This window comes from Sarcophilus harrisii, chromosome 1, assembly GCF_902635505.1.
Source record: "Sarcophilus harrisii chromosome 1, mSarHar1.11, whole genome shotgun sequence".
Lineage (NCBI taxonomy): Eukaryota > Metazoa > Chordata > Mammalia > Dasyuromorphia > Dasyuridae > Sarcophilus > Sarcophilus harrisii.
Genome location: NC_045426.1, coordinates 634,867,488 through 634,882,774, shown reverse-complemented (window position 1 = coordinate 634,882,774; position 15,287 = coordinate 634,867,488). Strand labels below are relative to the sequence as shown.

Genomic DNA, 15,287 nt, shown 5'->3' with positions numbered 1-15,287 from the left:
CCCTGAATTTCTTCCTTATTACATAAAATGGAAGAACCTAAATGAGATGACCTCTAAGGTCCCTTCCAACTCTAAACCCTGTGGTCCTAAAACAACTCAGTTATTGACACCATAACCCCTGGGAAGATGAAGGAAGGAAAGAGACAAGAGGCCCATCCTGACCCATTCATCAGGAAGTATCTTTATCACATAAGAAGCAACAAAGGAACCAATATTTAAAACAGCTGCTGGGGTGCTAAAACTAGACTACACCATCACCACCCACCCCTTTATCCCCCCCAGGACTGACAGCGCCCACATTCTGCTAGCCTCATTCCTGGCAGCTTATTCAGAACCTATCTTCGAACCAGACTTTTTTCCCCTCGGATCAAAGACCCAGGGTAGCATTTCTGTGGGTAAACATGGATGACACCCAACAGCATTGACAGTTCATGGAAACCTTCTGTATCTCTTTATCTCTTTTTTTTTTCTCTCTCAAAAGAAGTCAAAGTCAGAAGAGGATGAGTTCATAAGTAGTAATAATAGCAACATGCCAACTATCATTTATTGAGAATTTCAGGGTTGGCAAAACATTCTATAAATAGCTCAACTTATCCTCACAACAACACTAGAAGGTAGGTGTTCTTATTATTCCCATTTAACAGATGAGAAAACTAAGGCAGATAAAGTTAAATGACTTGCCCTATATGTCTAAAGCTAGATTTAAATTCAGGACTTCTTGACTTTGGGACTTACTCTTAGACGAATAAGTCTAATAAATAACTTGGAATTATGCCAGCAAAGGGACTAAACTTTTTATACCTTCTGACCCAGAAATTACACTGACAAGGAGGGAAGAGGGAAAAGGATGTGGGAGAGGAGGCTTATATACCCTCTGAAGAGTTCATGGAGAAGTCCTCTACATGCCAAAATACTTATAGAAGAACTTCATGTGGTAGCAAAAAATTCTTCTCTCCAATCACTGTGTATTTATTTTATGTAGACTGATAGATTTATTTATCTGAAAACCTTGTCTCTCCTTAGTAGAATGTGGTAATCTCCTTGAGAGCAACCAACCCCAATGCCTAAGATAGTACCTAATCAATATCAGATTCTTAATGCTTTTTGATTCTAATTAAAATAGTACCCATCCGGAAAATGGCTCGACAAAATCAATTATAGCAAGTGTCATGGAATATCAATGCTCTATAAGAAATGACAAATATGAACGATTAAGAGAAACAAAAGGTTCTTGTGAATTGATACACACATATTAAATTGAACCAAGAGTACTAATAGTACTCAATAATCACAATAACATAATAACCCTTCCCAAAAAAGAAAGAAAGAAAAAGACCTCAGAGTTCAGATTGACTAATCTTCTGGTCAGAGACGATAATCCCATCTACAGATGGGTCTGGAGAGGTGATAATCAGGTGTAAACCGCTGTTCACTGCCAGTGTCTCCATGTGCTTTGCTTTGTTGTATTTAATTTGTTACAAGAAAGGATTCAGTGGGGAAACTTACAACAATGTAAACTTTTTAAAAGCATCAAGAAAACATGTTATTTAAAAAGATCAAGTGCTGGGCTGAGAGCTACTGAAGACAGCCACAGTCTGATCCCTAGACATCAGAACCTCTGAGAACTAGACAAAATCTCTCATCAATCAAACAACAAACAGTAACTTAGTCCAGCCCCATATAACAGTTCTGTCAAACTCAATTAGAAACAGGTCCACTAATCCACACATAAGGACCTCCACAGGCAGCAGATTGACTTCATTTCCAAATGTAATTTTATCAGTGTTTTATTGAATATTTATTTATTTTGTTAAATATTTCCCAATTACATGATCAATTTGGCCTCAGATAATTCCTAGCCCCTATGCAAAACTTTGCTTGCCTCAGTTTCTTAACCTGAATAAATGTAAAAATACATGTTTTACCTTTCTCAAGTGAGTTTGCCAGGATTGAGAGATAATGGCATAAAACATTTTAAGTTATTTTTATTTGAGTCTTCAAAGACTGTAACATTTTATAATTCACCCAGAGAAAATTGATGTTAAAAAAAAAAAAAGATGAAGCTTTGTGTCAGGGAGTAGCTTTGGATTCTTCAAAGCATTTCTCAAATCCCCAAATACAATTCAGCCTCATCTCTTCCCTTTGATGCCATTTTGGGTCTATTTGGGTATCTGGCTACAGTGCCAGTTTAAGATATCTACAGCTGATGGGTTAACTCAATAGGACACCTAGCCAACTGCTTATGCTCATCTGGGTAACAGACATTCTTTAACTCCCTTGGAAAAAAATCCTGTATGGATCACTAGGTCCATTTTTTAAATGGCTATGGTTCTCACAGAAAAAAAATCTAAGTTTGGGGAGAAAAGTAGGGCGTGGTCAATGAAATCAACACAAAAAAGAGCCAGATCAAAGACCTCACTTGGGGATTCCCTTTTCCTTTGGGACTCTACAAAAAATATCCCCCATGAGAGCAGCAAACACCTTTGGAGATCAACTCATTCTATTGCATGATCTTCATTTGCCCAAAAGCTAACAAAGACACACCTGGTGAGCAAGAGTGGGTTAAGAAATTATTTCCAAGAATGAGCACCAATCAAAAAGTGGCATAAGGAATATATCATCCAAAAATCCTAATGGGAAAGAAGATAGGTTGATCATTTAGCAAGAGACAATAATAAGAGTTGCTTTTATATAATGTTTTAAAGTTTGCCAGCCACGTCACAAAATCTCATTTTTATTCTCGCTACAGCCATCGGAGATAAGTACTATTATTATCCTCATTTTATAGATGAGGAAATTGAGGCAGACTGAGTTTGACTTGCATAGGGTCACACAACAAGTAAGTAACTAAGGTTAGATTTGAATTCAAGTTTTCCTGATTTCAGATCCAGAATTCTAATGTTTATGCCATCTGGGCATCTGGGAAACATAAATAACTCAGAGACAGACCAAGTGCTAAACTCATACCCAAAGAGTTAAAAAAAAAAAAAAAAGACCCAGAGGAAGGCTTCCAGCATCCTCGATAGATCCTCTTTGGGGGATAAGAGAACCAGGATAATAAGGAATCATACACACTGTCTCTCCCATGAGACTGTGAGCTCCTCGAGGACAGGTACTATGTTTTTGCCTTTCTTTGTACCCCTAGTCCTTAGTACAGTCCTGACACACAATACTTACGAGTCAGAATTTGAACTCAAGTTCTGTGACCCAAGTTCAGTGTTCTTTCCCTCGGCCATCTCACTCATCAAGCATTCAGGAAATTATATTGAAGAATAAACAGCGTTCTCTACCTGTGTCCAAAGCTCAATCAATTTAATATAAAAAGCATTCAGTGTCTGCCATTTGCAAATCACTTTCCTAAGTGTAAGACATATCAACACAAAACCCAAAGTGCCTACCTTCAAGGAGCTTACCTTCTAGCAGCAGTTCTTAACCAGAAGTCTGACTTGTTTTTAAAATATTCACATAACTGTACTTCAACAAATGTGATTTCTTTTGCAATCTTCAGGCATTATTTTAATAACATTACCCTGGGAAGGGGTCCACAGGTTTTGCCAATCTGTCAAAAAACATAAAAGAGAAGAATCCTTGGTCTAAAAAAGAGGGACTTGTGCCCAAGTTCTCACTTGTAAAGCACTGTCAGCACTCAGAATTTGCTCCTCAAAGTGAGTAACTTAGTGGTACAGTAAGTTTGAAAAGAGGAAGATCTAAATTCAAATACAGCCTCAAATGCTCACCATGGGACCCCAAGCAAGTCACTCTACATGACTGCCTCAGTTTCCCCAAATGTAAAATGGGGATAATAATAATCTCACCTTCCAGGGGTGTTGTGTGGATCAAATAAGATAATAACTGTAACATGGCTGGCACATAGTAAATACCATAAAGATGCAAGCAATTATTATTATTTGGGGTTAAATGCCCAGGATAGTGATAAAGGCTTGAAGACCTAGATTTGAATCTTGGCTCTATTGCCTACTACCCAAATTTGGGGTAGTACCCCAAAGTTACTACCGTAACTTTGAACAAGTCACTCAACCTCATAAAGTTTCAGATTTCTCATTTATAAAATGAATAGATCAGAGTGGATGAGCTCCATGAGCCCTTCCAGCTCTACTTACTATGATACATAATTCCAAATACAAGTCTTTCCACTTCTTAATCCAATATTTCAAGAATCTGTGATTTCATTAGAGAACATAAGCTCTTTCAGGCTAGAGACTATCTCACTTTTCTTTACATCCTCAGTCTAGCACACATTAGAAGCTTTAAAAATACTGGTTGATTGGTTGGCTTTATTGATTCACGTATCCCTTAGAACAACACAGATTTTTCCAATTCTTCAAAAGGTTAGAAGAGTATGGCTAAGAAAATCAAGCATCCTAAAAGGAAAAGAATCAACATGTTCAAAAATGTTTGTGGCAAACTTTTTTTTTGTAGTGGCAAGGAACTGGAAACTGAGTGGATGCCCATCAGTTGGAGAATGGCTGAATAAGTTATGGTATATACATGTTATGGAATATTATTGTTCTATAAGAAACAATCAGCAGATGATTTCAGAGAGGCCTGGAGAGACTTAAATGAACTGATGCTAAGTGAAGTGAGTAGAACCAGGAGAGCACTGTACACAGCAATAGCAAGATTATGTGACAATCAATTCTGAAGGACGTGGCTCTTTTCAACAGCAAAGTGATTCAGACCCATTCCAATGGTCTTGTGATAGAGAGAGCTTTCTGCACCCAGAGAGACAACTATGGGGACTGATACAACATAGTTTTTTCACTTTTTTGTTGTGATTGTTTGCATTTTGTTTTCTTTCTTATTTATTTCTTTTTGATCTGATTTTTTTTCTCGTGCAGCATGACAATTGTGGAAATATGTATAGAAGAACTGCACATGTTTAATACATATTGAATTATTTGCCATCTAGGGGAGGGAATGGGGGGAAATTTTAGAACACAAGGTTTTGTGAGGGTGAATATTGGAAATTATCTAGGTGTATGTTTTTTTTTGTTTTGTTTTTTGGTGAGGCATTTAGGATTAAGTGACTTTCCCAGGTTCACACAGCTAGGAAGTGTTAAATATCTGAGACCAGATTTGAACTCAGGTCCTCCTGACTTCAGGGCTGTTGCTCTATCCACTGTGCCACCTAGCTGCCTCTGCATATGTTTTTTAAATAAAATCAAATATTATAGGCAGAATTCAAACCCAGAACTTCTGACTCTAAGAACATTTTCCTTTATACCAAGGGTTCTTAAACTTGAGGTCCACAAGCTTCTTTTTAATAACTTTGATAATTGTTTAAATATAATTTGATTTCTTTTATAATCCTATTGATTTTATTTTATACATTTAAAAACATCATTCTGAGAGGAGATCCATGACACACACACAAAAGACTAATTATCCCTGCTTTATATAAAAGTTGCTTTTCACAAAGAATAGTTTGGAAAGACAGATAAACATCAAATATGTTCCACTGAGATTCAAATATAAATAACTTGATTCAGTGTTCAGAATCATTACACCATATCACTAGAATTGCTTTTGGTGCAGTGTTGCTATTTTTTAAATCATGTCAACTCTTCATGACCCAATTTGAGGTTTTCTTGGCAAAGATGCTTGAGTGGTCTACCATTTCCTTCTCCAACTCACTTTACAGATGAGGAAACTGAGGCAAACAGGGTTAAGTGACTTGCCCAGAGTAAAACAGCCAATAAATATCTGAAGCTAGATTTGAAGTCAGGTCTTCTTGATGCAGCACTCTATCTACCATACCACCTAGTTTCCCCCCACATCACTAGGTACCATACCAAATCACCATGTAACAAGCTGGAAAGACAATGGAGATATGGAGGCAGCCCACTGCAGGCATGGGAGATACATGTGATCAAAGAAACAGTAGAGCAAAGAGTGAGATGGGGATCAAAGTCCATACAGAATCACCTCTCCATTTCAATTAAATTCAATAACATTTTATTAAGCAACTATTATGTGCCAGGTACTGTGCTAAGTACTGGGGATAATTCCTGCCTTAAAGGAAGCTTACAATTAATTTAATGAAGGAAAAAACTTGCAAACAGACATATACAAAGTAAGCTACATACAGGATAAATAAGAAATAACTGACAGAAGGAAGGCACTGGAATTAGTGGTGGTTAGGGAAGGCTTCCTCTGAAAGGTGGGTTTTTAGATGGGATTTAAAAGAAACCAAGGAAGTCAGTAGCCATATCAGGCATATGGGGACAACCAGAGAAAATGCCTTTGTGATCATGACTGTGGGCTTTAGGAGCAACCAGATTCATAACCTTTATAGACCCTGAAGATCTTGCAATAACTGATGGAAAGCAAGCTCCTGGTGAGTAAGGATTTACTCTCTTTTTGTCTGTTTCTCCAGTAACTAGCACAATATCTGTCCCATAATAGGCATTTGAGAAATTCTTTTTGATGGATTTCAATAAGAATGACAGATTAGACCCTCTTGTCCTGCCCCTTCACTCCAATGTTGTGGGCTCATCCTCTCTCTATGTGAAGTACCAATCCTGATTCCGACCAGCCAGCAGAAAATTTGGAAGATGACAGTTCCAGAAAAATCAACAGTCCCACCAAACCTTCCAATATGCAACCAATTGCTGGGATTTAACTGGGTTTCCAGTGCTACAGACTCATCTGGAAACCATCAACACACACAGACACACAGACACATATACACAAAATTCTTTGGGCATGTGCTGTCTAAAACAGCATGAGACTGAGGAAGGGGAGGAGGGAGGGAAACTGAAGAAATCAAATTTCCTCCTGCCAGTAGTTTGGAGGAATGGGAGTCCTAAGTTCCATGACTTGCTGCCCCCAAGATGATCTAGTGTAGTCAATCAAAGAGCATTTATTTAACACTGTACTAAGTGTAGGAGGATACAAAAAAAAAGGTAAAATACAGTCCTTCCTTTTGAAGCAGTCACAGTCTAATGGAACGATATGCAAAGCATCAGGTACAAAAAAGCTATGGGTAGGATAAACTGGAGATAATCAATAGAAAGATGATGCCAGAATTAAGGGAGATCAGAAAAGTACCTTCTACCCAGCCTACAGAATCTATTGGGACACTGTGTACACACAACTCTCCAGAACAGGAATCCAATAGGCCTCCCTTTGCCCCCTGCTGGGCTCTAGGATCAATGACTAGTCTGATTTGTCGAAATATCCAGGTTAAGAGAAGAGATGATACCCACGTATCTCAGCCCTACTTGCCAGCCTGGACCCTAGATCAGGGCAACACTGAGGTTTCCAATTAAGTAGCCTCAGCCAGAAAAGAGTGGGCAGCAGTCACCGGAGGTGCTGAGGACCCAGACAGTACAGGTGTCACTTTGCTCAAGCTGTCCACTCAGCTCAGCTACAGGCTCTGTGAGGAAATGCCACCCCAAGCTACCTGGGCACTTCTGATCTTGATGGGCACAATCCAGCCCAGCCATCCCGGAAGGGTTTGAATACCTACACTGACTTCAGAATCCCAGGTTGCCCTGAAACAACCCGGGTGAGGGATGAAGGGAAGAGGTAGGGGTGAGAACGAATGAAAGCTTCAAGATGCCTGGCAGAATGGGCAGTTTGAGATTTCGGGCATCTGAAAGGGCAGGGAGACAGAATCTGAGAAGCCACAATTAGAAGGTGGGAGTCGATGTAGGAAGAGAACGGGATGGGGGGGTAGGAGGGGGCTCTTGGAAGAAGAGTCTGCAGGGTTGGGGGCAGCAGTAGCACTCCTCCTTCCTTCTCGACGCCCACCACAACCCCTCAGTGAAAGAAGGGCACCACACACATACACACACCCAGGTTCCTGGCGCCGCCGGCGGGGTCCACTCGCTGCTGCTACACAAAGCAATTCGACCTCCCCCAACCCCCACGTATGCACCGCCCCTCCTCGCTTCGGCTAGCCCGCCCCAGCAAACCCGAATCCCCTCCCCAGCCTCCCCTCTATTCGAGCACCGCCCCTCCCGGGCAGGCAAACTTCGATTTCCTGCCCCCCACCCCCGTGCAAGTGACCCTAGTGCTTGGGTCCCCGCCCTCTATCTCCCCCCTGCCCCCCTCACTCTAGCAAGTCCCATTCCCCTCCCCCGCCGGTGACACCCTCCTCCTTCCCTCCAGCGAGCGGGAGCAGAGAGGTTCGGACACTGACCTGGCCCCCGCTCCCCGGAGGCTCAGCGATCCCGAGCGGCCAGAGCGGCGGGGCGGCGGCGGCGGCGACCTCAGCGCGCTCCGGGGCAGCTGCGACTCTGGGCTTCACGCGCCCTCCCTACCAGCCCAGCCCCAGCCCCCGCCTCCCTCGGCTCTGGCCTCGCTTTGGTGGTCTTTTCTTTCCTTTTCTTTGCGGCTGCTTCCCTCTTTCCTTCCCCCTCACTCCTCCTCCCCTCCTCCCTCCTTTCCCCACCCTCTCCGCCCCCGGGGCGCACGACTGAGCTCTCTCGCTCTGCTCCACTAGGGCTGGGGTTCCGACTCTCCGGGTGGGCAGGAGGAGGGCGGGGGCGTGGGAAGGGAGCGTGCGTCTGGGTGGAGGGGGGGAGAGAGAGAGAGTATAGTGGGACGCACGCGCGAACGCGACCGCCGGGCCTTCCCCGTCTGCGCTACTGTCCCCAGTGTCCCCCTAGCCAAGCTACGCCCAGGCACTCCCCCAGAAGCTCCGCGGGGGTCCTCAGCTGGCAGGAGTGTGGCTACGTCCCACCCCCACCCCCACCCCCTACAGCTGGCTCGCCTTTCCACTTTTGTCTTTATGATACACACACACAAACACACACACACACACACACACGCCTAAGAGATGGAAGAAGTACCTTTTCCTCCTCTCCCTCTCTTCCCCAGCTCCACCATCCTCCCTTCCCCCTCAACTCCGAGAGCCTTTGTAGTTGGCATTTCGGGAAGGAGGAAGAGAAGGATATTAGGAAAAGTGAGGTAAGAAGATTAAATTAGAGAAATAACGGGACCACATATATAAAAGCACTTTCGGAGAATCCTCAGTTTTTAAGAACGTAAAAGGGTCTTGACACCAAAAAAAAAAAAAAAAAAGTTTAGGTATTGCCAGTCTATTTTAGTTCTTTCACTTTACCGATGAAGATGCTGCAAGTAAAGGGGCCTGTGATTATAACCAAGTCTCTTGATCTGAGGCCCTAAGGTTTAGGGAGCCTACTTGGGGGTAGGGGACATGTAAGCCTTCAGTGAATAGTTGTTTTTATGATTGCATGGATAATACCAATATGTTGGCTCAGTTTTTGAGGGGGAGAGCATAAAAAAGGTGGAAAGCTCCTTGAGAAACCATTGAGTACAGATTTTTTTATTTTACAGATGAAGAAACTGAGGTTCAGCTAGAACATCGAGGTGACCAAGTAGACAAGCGTTCTGAGCCTGAAGTCAGGAAGACAAGTTCAAACCCTGCCTCAAACAACCAGCAGTGTGAACTTGTTTGCCTCAGTTTCCTCATCCATAAAATGAGCTAGAAAAGGAAATGGCAAACCATTCCAGAATTTTTGCCAAGAAAACCCCAGAGTCATGAAGAGGCAGATGTGACTGAAAAATGACTGAACAACAAAAAACTGAGATTCAGGTGATTCAACCCAGATCACACAAATAGTAAGTAAGCATCAGAAGCAAGACATGCACTAAGACCCTCTGACTCCAAAATCAGTGTTCTGGCTACTGTATAAAGCAAGTTGAAGTAGAAAAAAACAGATATTATCCACAAGATAATCATAAGATCAGCTATTGAGATGGAACAGGTAGAGGAAAATTTACTCCTTGTCACCTCTGGGATGATATATAAAAATATAAACATGACAGAAAAACAATATAAAATACATACATATTTATATATGCATATATTTTCATATATATGATGATGTCTTTATATATATTCTAATTCTAATATATATGTATATATATATATCATACAAGGGTATGATATCCTTATGGATAAAGGGAGGGAAGGAGGGCAGGAGAGAAGGAGGGAGAGAAGGAAAGAATGAAAGAAAGGAGGGAAAGAAGAGGGGAGGAAGGAAAGAAAGAAAAAAAGGAAGGAAAGAAGGAAGAAAAAAGGGAGGAAGAAGTTTCCCAACTGACCAAATCCAGTTAGATCCCCAGTGGGGCAGCTCTATTCAAAGAGATTGTTATTTATCTGCCCTTCATTCTTAAAGAGGACCATGACATCTGAAAATTAATGCCATGACATTCAAGTGATTTGGATTTAAGTGAAGAATTCTTTGTGTGTATATGCACAAGTGTGTATATACACACAAAGAATTCTCCTTCATATATACACACAAAGAATTCTCCTTCACTTAAGAACATATATATATATATATATGTATATATATGTATACACACACACATATACATATATATATGCCCTTCCTTTGGCATTCAAAGGTCTTCGCGAGCAGGCTTCCTTCCTTCTTCCCTTCCTTTCTTGTCTCAAGAACTCTTCCATTGACCCTGGCCTTCTTACTTCTTCTTGGACAAGATATTCTGTCTGCAAACTCCAAGTATATTCTCTTTCATATATTCTTCATTCTTGGAATATTCTTACTCATCATCTATGTCTCCAGAATTCTTTGATGTTGTTTAAGACTCAGCTAAAATTCCAAGAAGCCCTTTCTGATTCCTCTTAATTGAAGTGCCTTCTAATCTATTGATTATCTTCAGTTTATCCTGTATATATAGCTTGTTTGTACATAATAGAGGATACTTCATTTGGATAATCCAAATGAAGTATCCTCCATTAAATTGAGATCTTTGAGAACAAGGACTGTCTTTTGCCTTTCTGTGAAATTCGAATGTTTAGCACTTGCTGGGCACATATATGCTTACTGATTGACTATTTAGAAGATAAGGCAAGAAACACAAGAATTAAAGCAGACAAGAATTATATAACAGGACATTATATAACAGGATCTGGGATTCTTGTCCTTTCCTTGTTGGACAAGATAGAGAAATGTGGACTGGATAATTGTATGGTTAGATGAATTAGGAGTCTGTCCATTCAACTGAAAGAATAGTCTTTAATATTCAGTAGCATTTTAGGGCAGCTAAGTGGTACAGTAAATAGAGAATGCCAAGCCTAGAATCAGGAATATCTGAGTTCAAAACTAGCCTCCAACATTAATAGCTGTATGATTCTGAACAAGTCATTTAACTCTACCTCAGTTTCCTCATCTGTAAAATGAGCTGGAAAAGGAAATAGCAAACCACTCCATTATATTTGCCAAGAAAATCCCAAACAACTATCTTGGAAGGAGGTGGTGCATACCAAGGGTTGCTGTGATTTAATATTTTTTATAAGTATTTTGGAAGAATCTAGATGGCACATAGTTAAGATAACTGACATGTTGGATGAAAGTCACAATCCACAGAGACCTTGATAAGCAAAAACAGCCCTCTAACTCTTGGCCCAAAAACATCTTTTCAAACCCTTTCGACATTCCTCCGCCTCCACTCTGAGAGCCAGATTGACCTTCACCCATGACATCCCTCTCATTTCTGTAAAGTGGCACAGTCCATGCCTAGAATGCAGTCCTTCTTATCTCCATCTCAAAGACTCCCTCTCTTCTTTTAAGTTCCATTTCAGGCTCCATCTTCAGTATGAAATTTTGCTTATTTTTCCATATAAACCACTAGTGTCCTCCTTCCCAAACTATTTATTTACTTTGTATATACTTGTATTTATTCACTTCATAGTCATGCTGAATATTTTTATATATGTAATTATCTTACTCCTCCATAAGCTCCTTGTGAGTAGTGATGGCTCCATTCTTTATAACTGTATTTTCAATACCTAGCACAGTGCCTGGAACATTTTACATGCTTAATAAATCCTGATTGATTGATTGATAGTGAAAGGGATAAAAAATCAATTTCAAAAGTTCAAAATGGAAAATGTATCTAGAAAGCAGTTTGTCTGCAAAAAGATCCTGGCAGCCCAAAAGGCAATGTAATCTTATGTTGCATTAAGAGATTAAGTAGAACAGTACCACTACTAGGTCTATTTCCAAAGATGATTAGAAAAAGGCAAAGAATGTATATGTTCTAAAAATGTTTGTAGCAATTCTCTCTATGGTAGCAAAGAACTGGAAATTGCAGGGAGGCCCATCAAGTCAGGGAGACTGAACAAGTTGTGGTATAGGATTGTGATGTAATACTACTATGTTATAAGAAATGATACGCTTAATGATCTTGAAAGACTTGCATGAAACAATTAAGACCAAAATGATTAGAACTAAGAGGAAACATAAATGGTAATAGCAATATTGTTTTAAGGGAATGTCATTTTGACTATTATAAATACCTAGATTAATTCTAAAGGAAAAATTCTATCTGCATCCAAAGAAAGAACTGATAAATAGAAGTATGTAAAGAATAATTTTACATACATATGTGTGTATGTATATATATATATATATACACATATATATACACTACATAAAGAGAGGGAGAGAGACCTATTTATGTCTAATGATGGCATCTCTAAAGTAGGGAGAGAAAAAAGAAATATATGTGATAACTGTGGTACATGATAGAGTTAAAGTTTCATGTGCTATCATCTTTTTTACTGTTGTTGTGGAAATGCTCATTTTATTCCATAAATTAAAAAATAAAGTCTTTTTAAAAGGAAGAAATTAGATAGTATCCAGTACTAGGGAGATAATAGATGCATTGGATTTTCCTCTCCTAGTCAAATGATATCTGGACTTTCCTGTTCAGTTCTCAGCATCACATTTTAGGACAGACAAAGGATCTGGGCTTTAATCCTGGCTCTATAGCCCATGTGATCCTGGACATCCTGAACTCTCTGAGCCTCAGTTTCCTCCCCTGTAAAAGAAGAGGTTTGGTCCAAATGGCTTCTCAAGTTTTCCTATGACCTCCAATCAAGCAAACACAGTAGCTAGCACCTAATAAAAACATTTTATATACTTCCATCCTACATTAAGATTGTGCAAAAGGAAGTGCATCTGGAAGAACTAGGAATATAGATGGAAGAGCAGAAAATAATTAGTCTGGAACACAATAGCTGTCTTCAAGTAGTGGAAAGACTGGGTATAAAAGAGACTTGTGTTGCTTTTACCCCCAGAGGGCAGAAATGGGGGCAGAATTTCAGTTTAGTGTAAGGAAAAACTTCCTAACAATCAGAATTATTTTAATTAGGAATGAGTTGTTCCATAGTAGAGAAGGAATAGGTTCTCCTTCTTAGAGGCCTTTGGGCAAATCCTGTAGTGACTCCTTTATGGGGATGCCATGAAACCCAGCTTTTTAAACTGTGATTTGCTTCCCTGTATGAGGTCTTGCTACCGAACATAGGGATCACAAAACTATGATTTATTATCAGTAGTTTAATTTGGTTTTTTCATTATTATTTTATTCTATACCTATATACCTGGGGTCATAATAAAATTTCTTAGGCAAAAAGGGATGACTAGTAGAAAAAAAAATTTTAAGAAATTCTGCCAAAAAGGGGATTCTTCCTTAGGGTTATATGGCATTACTTCCAAGATCCCTGAGTTTCTGTGACTCAGAGGAGTGTGCCCCTAAGGAATATAGTTCAGAATTCTCAGAGATCCTTGTTCCCAACACCCCCTCTCTCCACTTAATCCTTAACACTAAGATCATAGCTGTGTCTGCCAGAAGATATTTTGACCACCTCCCTTCCTCTTCTCTGCAGGGACCTACTGTACCATAATACTCCACCCTCTTTCAAAGCTTTTCACCAGGGCCCTTCCCAAGGAGTCTATTTCCTGAAATTTATGGGATAAGTTCAAGCTTCAGCCTTTGAGAAGGTGAAAGGAACAGGACCTAGGACCTACCCAGCTTTGAAAAAAAGAAGTTTAGAATTAAAATGGAAGGAGAGATGAATATTAAAATTGAGATTGTAGAAAAACCCAAAGAAAGGAAGGGGATTATGAAATCAGGTAGAAACCGCAAACAATTTTTTTCAAAATAAATCACTAAAACCGAATAATTGTAATGATCAGTCTGGGGTTGGCGCAGGATAGGGAAAGAGATGACAAAGTCCCTCCTTTCTGTGAAAGAATTTCAAGTACAGAACGTTGCATACACAATCTGACAAAATCCCCATATCTATTGATTTTGCTCAGCTCTTTGTTCCTTGGCACAAGAGAAGGGACTCATTTTGAACATAATGGGTTATATACTAAACATAAAAATAAAGGACATGCATAAATAGCTTATTTAAAAAAAATAAAATAAATCAATACTAGTGCCAATAACTGCTGTTTCTATAACCCTTCAAAGTTAATTTTGTGAGATATGCAATGCAGAGGATTATTGTGTCCATCCTATGGATACTGAAACTAAGGCCCACAGTGAGAAGTGATTCCTCCTTAGTCACACAGCTAGTAAGTACTGAATGAAAAAGCAGAGAGGCTTAAGTACTTCAAGACAACCAGGGTAATTGCCTTCCAAAGCTTTAAGCTGGCTATCTATAAAACCCAGGCAAAGATAAGGTTCTCTAAGAGTCGGACATTAGGGAACGGTGCCTCAAAGAATGCAGGCAATTCCAGAATAAAGGTTTTCTTTGTTTTCTCCCTCTTCTTAATTCAATCAATTACCAAGTGGTGTTTCAGAATCTAACTTTAGTCAATGCTCCTTTTCATTTCCCAATAAAGTTCAGGCACTTTTCACCCTTGGCTTGAAATATTGTGGGAGCAGTGGAAAGTTAATTCAGAGGACAAAGGTTCAGATTCTGACTCTGACATTTATTGCCCAAGTGACCTTGAGAGAGTCAATAAAGTTCCCTGAGCCTCAGTTTTCTCATCAGTAAAATGGAGTTGTACTAATAGGATCTCAAGGTTAGAAGAATACAATCTGAATTGCTACAAAACTGGTTTTTTTGCCCTTATCCTTCTTCTTCCCTATCTTAATGCAGTAACTCACATTTATGTATGACTCTTGACCTAGCACAGGTATTATTTTGCTTGATGAAGAAACTGAGGCATGAAATAAGAACTGATTTGCTCATGGTCAATCACATTAAACTCGAGTCTCCTCATTGCAAATGCATCTAGATTTCCAGTGCACTCTGCTACATATGTATTCTAGCCTATACACTATTTGATTGACTAATATTCCTAAATCACAGTTCTTAAGCATCCCACAAAAATCTTGCCCACAAGATAAAATTCAGATTCCATAACCTAACATTCAAGGACCATAATCTAGCACCAACTTACCTTTCCAGCTGTTTTCCACTACTCCCCTTCATATGGCAGCTGGTTGGTACAGTGGATAGAGCGTGGGTC

The 15,287-nt window shown here is 39.9% G+C and overlaps 1 protein-coding gene across 3 annotated transcripts in view; it reads right to left on the bottom strand.

The window, feature by feature from the left end:
* PTP4A3 (protein tyrosine phosphatase 4A3) overlaps positions 1-8,403 on the bottom strand; it is a 205,452-nt gene extending 197,049 nt beyond the window's left edge. For 2 of the 3 annotated variants that reach the window (XM_031947270.1, XM_031947274.1), the window contains exons 1-2: positions 8,168-8,403; positions 3,414-3,559 (exon numbers count right to left, since the gene is read on the bottom strand). The gene's annotated coding sequence lies outside the window, so the exon portion shown is untranslated. The remainder of the gene's footprint in view (positions 1-3,413; positions 3,560-8,167) is intronic. The other variant, XM_031947272.1, reaches the window with a different exon arrangement.
* Between the last annotated feature and the right edge of the window lie 6,884 nt (positions 8,404-15,287).